Raw genomic sequence first — 6,756 nt, forward strand, 5'->3', positions numbered from 1 at the left:
GTAGAGATGGGGTTTCACCATGTTGGCCAGGCTGGTCTCGAACTCCTGACCTCAAGTGATCTGTCTACCTCGGCCTCCCAAAGTGCTGGAATTACAGGCGTGAGCCACCGTGCCCAGCCCGTTGCAGAGCTTAAACCCAACCTTGAACGAGACAAGTAACCATTCTCCCACTAAACGACTTCAACACTCACCACAGGCATTCTGAATTTACACGCTCTCTCATTATGCCCTGTTTCATAACTTTAAAGTGCATTCCTGTTCTGAAAAGATAAAAAGGACCTAGCACAATTGTCTAGGGTGTTATTTACGAGAAAGGTCTGCACAACTATCTCCCTCTAACGAAAACCATCTGAAGAGGGAAAGCTCCATGCCTACGAATGGCTGCTCAACGCGGCCACACTTAAATCCCGCAGAGACCCTCACAGGCCGGGTCACACTGCCCACATCCCAGCTGCAGCCGCAAGCCTGGTGTGAACCCCAGCACCACCCCCTATTGGCCGTGTGCTCACGGGCATATGAATACAAGGCAGGCCAGCCCCCAAATTGAGGTTTAGCCCAGAGGCTTCTAGGCTTTGTCTAGAAGGAATTCAAGGCTGAGTCACTGGTGTTAGCAACTTTCATTGAAGCAGCAGCCCACATAGCAGCAGCAGAGGGTCCTGCTCCTTGCAGAGTAGAACCACCCCCTTACCAGGGCACCCAGAGCAGCAACTCAGAGGCAGTGTTTCACTCGTATTTATACCTGCTTTTAATTATATGCAAACTAAGGGGTGATTTATGCAGAAATTTCTAGAATGGGGTAATTTCCGGGCTGTCCAGTCATTGTCATGGAAAAGGGCGTCCACGTGTTGCCATGGTAATGGTAAACTGACATGGCACACTGGCGGGCGTGTCTTACGGGAAGGTGCTTCTGCCCTGGACCTATTTCAGCTAGTCCTCAATTTGGTCTGCTATCCAGGCCCCACCTCCAGACTCAAGTTCTGTCTCCTAACTCATTACCAAACTTCCATGTGCCTCAGTTTCCTCACCTCTAAAGTGAGGCTAGGACTACTTACTTCTCAGCTTGTTAGTTCACACGCAGACCCCAAGGAGAATGCAGAGCACATTGTCCAGGCTCTCAAAGAGTTGGAGATTGGCCGGGCGCGGTGGCTCACACCGCAAAAGAGTTGGGGATCAGTGGGACTCATTCTCCCATCCCTGCTGTGCAAAAAAAGGACGGACTACATATAAATCCATCTCCCCAGCAGGGCGCAGTGGCTCACACCTGGAATCCCAGCACTCTGGGAGGCCGAAGTGGGCAGATCACGAGGTCAGGAGATTGAGACCATCCTGGCTAACACGGTGAAATCTCGTCTCTACTAAAAATGCAAAAAATTAGCCGGGCGTGGTGGCGGGTGGGCGCCTGTAGTCCTAGCTATTCAGGAGGCTGAGGCAGGAGAATGGCGTGAACCCGGGAGGCGGAGCTTGCAGTAAGTGGAGATGGCGCCACTGCACTCCAGCCCAGGGCGACAGAGTGAGACTCTGTCTCAAAAAAAAAAAAAAAAAAAAAAATCCATCTCCCCAAGGACAGGGGCAGATGGGAATAGGGTCGCCTCACTGAGTTACCCACCTTGGAGGGAAGCAGGCCCATTTGCATATAACACAGCATCACTTTAAACCTCACAGAAGCTTCCAGGAGCTTTCCTCCTTTCCTATCTAGCCAAGGAAGGAAAGTTAACCGCCCACGTGCCGTCCTGAGATAAGAAACTGCGCACACAGAGACACTCCCCAGACTCTAAAGAGCTGAAAATGCAATTTCAAATCTCCTTTTGGTGCAAAACACCAGCAGTAAGTGGCCGGTTCTTGAAAGACAGGTCCACTTCCAGCCTGGACTGGAATTCCTCAGGAGCTGGGAGGTAAAATTTCAGGTCTGAAGATAATTAACTGTGCCCAGTCATGAATATCAACTGACTCTCCTTGACAGCCTTGGCCAGAGAGATGCTTTTGGCTGAGAGTGAGGTTCCCAGACAAGCCCTGCTGTTCCTGCAGACGCCGGAGGGTCTGGGTGCTGCTTCTTGCTGTGCTGCCGGGAGCCACCGAAACAGCCGGACTTAACAGAGCACCAGGCTGAGCCAGCAGCAGTCAGGCCTCAGAAACGGCTGGAGGCAGGGGAGCTCTTCCACTGAGCAACTGCAGTGCCCTCTGTTAGGAGCAGACCCTGATGCAAGAAAATGGATTTCACCCTAAAGGCCCCTCCCTCTGGGTAAATCCAACAGGACTTGGGGCATGAATACTAAGGCAGTCAGTCCAGATACTCCTACAAAATTGTCTTAGGAATCTCAGGTTTCCCCCCAACATTTTGTATTATTTTGTTGGTGGTGGTGTCTTTTTTTTTCTTTTTTTTCTGAGACAGAGTCTTGCTCTGTTGCCTGGGCTTGAGTGCAGTGGTGCGATCTCAGCTCACTGCAACCTCCGCCTCCTGGGTTCATGCCATTCTCCTGTCTCAGCCTCTCGAGTCGCTGGGATTACAGGTGCCCGCCACCACACCTGGCTAATTTTTGTATTTTTAGTAGAGACGGGGTTTCATTATGTTGGCCAGGCTGATCTCGAACTCCTGACCTCAGGTGATCCGCCCGCCTCAGCCTCCCTAAGTGCTGGGATTACAGGCGTAAGCCACCATGCCCGGCCTGTATTGTATTTTGTATTATGAAATACTTTACACATGCACAGAAAGGGCTATAAAACTTCTATGAACACTTGAACAAAATTATATATCAAACACGTGTAACCACCATCCAGGCCAAGAATTAAAGACAGCCAGACTAGGCGCAGTGGCTTACCCCAGTAATCCCAGCACTTTGGGAGGCCAAGGCAGGAGGACTGTTTGAGCCCAGGAGTTCAAGACCAACCTCAGCAACATCGTGAGTCCGTCTCTACAAAATAAAAAATAAAGACAGCGGCACCCCGGAAACACTCCTTCTACTGCATCCCTGACAGATCTGGGTGCCTTCCTCCCACCAGAGGGAACTACCAGCCTAATTCGTACAGCATCTTCCTCACTTTTCATTCAGTCTTATCCCCCATGTGAGCACCCCACACAACAAAGTCTATTTCTGCGTACTCTTGTGCTTCACCTCAACTGTCACCCAGGCTAGAGTCCAGTGGCGCCATCTCGGCTCACTGCAACCTCTGCCTCCTGGGTTTAATGGATCCTCCTGCCTCAGCCTCCTGAGTAGCGGGACTACAGGCACCTGCCACTATGCCCAGTTAATGTTTGTAGTTCCTGGTAGAGATGGGGTTTCACCATGGTACCCAGGCTGATCTCAAACTCCTGAGCTCAAGTGAGTACCCAGGCTGATCTCAAACTCCTGAGCTCAAGTGATCTGCCCGCCTTAAGCACCCAAAGTGCTGGGATTACAGGCGTGAGCCACCACGCCCAACCTGGCAATTTCTTTTATAATACAATTTTTTATTTTTATTCTTTGACATGGCATCTCACTCTGTCACCCAGGCCGCAGTGCAGTGATGCAATCGTAGCTTACTGCAACCCTGAACTCCTGGGCTCAAGTGGTCCTCCCATGTGAGGTGCCCAACTAGGTGGAAGTAGCAGAACATGCCATCGTACCTAGTTGATTTATTTTTTTTTTTTTTTTGAGACGGAGTCTCGCTCTGTTGCCCAGGCTGGAGTGCAGTGGCCGGATCTCAGCTCACTGCAAGCTCTGCCTCCCGGGTTCACACCATTCTCCTGCCTCAGCCTCCCGAGTAGCTGGGACTACAGGCGCCCGCCACCTCGCCCGGCTAGTTTTTTTTTTGTATTTTTTTTAGTAGAGACGGGGTTCCACCGTGTCAGCCAGGATGGTCTCCATCTCCTGACCTCGTGATCTGCCCGTCTCGGCCTCCCAAAGTGCTGGGATTACAGGCTTGAGCCACCGCGCCCGGCCAGTTAGTGTTTTTAATTTTGGTAGAGACGAGGTCTTGCTATGTCACCCAGGCTGCTCAAACCCCTGGCCTCAAGTGATCCTCCCGCCTTGGCCTCTCAAAGCACCGGGATTACAGGCATAAGCCACTGCGCCCAACCCAGGACAAGTCTTTTTTTGTTTTTGTTTTTGAGACAGAGTCTTGTTCTGTCGCCCAGGCTGGAGTGCAGTGGCGCGATCTCACTCAGCTCACTGCAACCTCGAGCAATTCTCCTGCCTCAGCCTCCTGAGTAGGTGGGATTACAGGCGCATGCCACCATCCCTGGGTAATTTTTGTATTTTTTTAGTAGAGATGGGGCTTCACCCTGTTGGCCAGGCTGGTCTCAAACTCTTGACCTTGTGATCCACCCACCTCAGCTTCCCAAAGTGCTGGGATTACAGGCGTGAGTCACTGCGCCCAGCCTCCGGGACAAGTTTTAATATTGATTCCATTTAACGCATCGTTTTCTGGAAAACATGAGGCAAGAATATCTTTAACTGAAATTTTTTTTAACTGACATTTTATCATATTAGCACTTTCGAAGCACAAGTTTTATATTCCTTAATGTGCTATTATACAGACATTAGGTAGAAAATTATGAAAACTACTCAGCAGTGTAGAAAAATGTCAAGTGAAAGTAACTATAAAGACACATATTCACTCTGATGATAACTACACAAAAAGCAATGCACAGGAAAAAAGGAAATATACTAAAATGCAACGGCTGTTAAAGGGGTGGAATTACAGGTGATTTGTCTATAAAATTTTTGCACTTGCTGTTACATCACTTTGGATAACAAAATTTTCTGAAAGCGCCAATTCACACAGCAATAGCACGTTATTGGCTCTGATTACAACTCGTTCACCAGGACATCAGCACAAATCAGGTTTTGGAAGATTCCTGGAAAATAACGTAATTGGGCTTCTTGAGAGATATTACCTAACCTGACCTTCTCCAGCCCCTACGGCACTTCCTGGGGTGAATCAAACTTCGCATAATTTCACTTTAAATTTCCGTAACACACAAACTTCCAAATGCTTATAGGGAGCTATAAAGACCCCCACTGACCGCCTGCTACACACCACAGAAACAGCAAAGCGCCTCCTACAACGCAGTCAACAAAACAGCAGGAAAGGGAGACCAGATCCTCTGGGAGCTGAACACACGCCCCTCCTCAGTCCTCCCAAAACAGATCCTACCCCATATTTTAATGCCAATATTTTCCCAAAAACACTTCTCACAAAGCACTTCTGCCCCTTAAGTCCGGTTATGTGATTTTTTTTGGTGATTCTATAGTAGAAATACGCAGAGCGTGGGGGCGCTCCAGTTTCTCAGAGGGTGACAATGGGCCAGGTGCGGTGGCTCACGCCTGTAATCCCAGCACTTTGGGAAGCTGAAGCCGGCGGGGGTGGGGGGATCACTGAGGTCCCAAGTTCGAGACCGGCCTGGCCAACATGGTGAAACCCCATCTCTACTAAAAATACAAAAATTAGCCAGGTGTGGTGGTGGACATGTGTAATCCCAGCTACTCAGGAGGTTGAGGCAGGAGACTCGCTTGAACCCGGGAGGCAGAGGGTACAGTGTGCCAAGATTGCACCATTGCACTCCAGCCTGGGCAACAAGAGCGAAAACTGTCTCCAAAAAAAAAAAAAAGGTGACAGTGACAATGCTGGTGACCAACAGCCAGGCTCTCCATGTGCTCTGTGCCTCCTACCTGCAGCCTCCGAGCTTCTAATCACCGCATGGCTCCTCTCAGACACAGCAGGTCCTGCAAAGCCACCCGCGTCTAGCCAGCACCACCATCACCCCCGGTCTCTTCCCACCACCCCAGCAGACAGGATTGGCAAATATCTCTTTTTGTGAAGCATTTTTCTCAGGAAAGACAAAATAATACCAAAACAGAATTCCCCTACCCGGAACACATCACTTTCTTGCTAACCACAAATTCTGGCAAAATCTGTTCTACATAACAGTGATTCAGTTAGTTCCTCTTTCTTCAAATTGACACGTTTTACCTTGCAAATTGTGTATGTGTGAGTGTGTGTGTGTGTGAGAGAGAGAGGATGAGCAAGTTTAAAGACTGGTAACAAAAGGTAACAAAACATCTTTGCAGTGTTGTCAAGTCTTATGATATAAGAAATGTGATATCTTATAAAAATGTATTAAAATGTAATTCTATTCAAATATCTGAGACTCTGCTACACAGCAGATAGTATTGTGGATACTATGGTTAAAGAAAAAAGGTTTCTGTTTTCTGGAGAAAATCAGAATTTAAAAAAAGTAACAAATATATAAATAAAATAAACTTATAAAAAAATAAAAATAAGTTTGCTCATCAGTTTACTACCAAAATGTGTGTCATGGCAGTCACGGTGGCTCACGCCTGTAATCGCAGCACTCTGGGAGGCTGCGGCGGGCAGATCACCTGAGGTCAGGAGTTCAACCAGCCTGGTCAACATGGTAAAACCCAGACTCTGCTAAAAATACAAAAATTAGCTGGGCATGGTGGCACACACCTGTAATCCCAACTACTGGGGAGGTTGAGGCAGAAGTCACTTGAACCCGGGAGACGGAGGTCGCACTGAGGCTAGATGGCACCACTGCACTCCAGCCCCAGCAACAGAGTAAGACTCTGTCTCAAAAAAAAAAAAAAAAAAAAAAAAATGTGTGTCATGGAAGGGAGCGAAATGGGGCAGGCTTTGTCCCTAATGCAAACAATACTGTAAGGCATAATTTAATCACCATAAAATGCACAAATCTTCTTTCTTTCTTTTTTTTTTTTTTTTGAGACGGAGTCTTGCTCTGTCGCCCAGGCTGGAGTT

The 6,756-nt window shown here is 48.4% G+C and overlaps 1 protein-coding gene across 1 annotated transcript in view; it reads right to left on the reverse strand.

The window, feature by feature from the left end:
• Positions 1 to 6,756, reverse strand: part of SNX8 (sorting nexin 8) — a 65,427-nt gene that overhangs the window by 56,981 nt on the left and 1,690 nt on the right. The gene's annotated exons all lie outside the window — the stretch shown is intronic.

The sequence above is a fragment of the Colobus angolensis genome, unplaced genomic scaffold, assembly GCF_000951035.1.
Source record: "Colobus angolensis palliatus isolate OR3802 unplaced genomic scaffold, Cang.pa_1.0 Scaffold43, whole genome shotgun sequence".
In the NCBI taxonomy this organism is placed as follows: Eukaryota; Metazoa; Chordata; class Mammalia; order Primates; family Cercopithecidae; genus Colobus; species Colobus angolensis.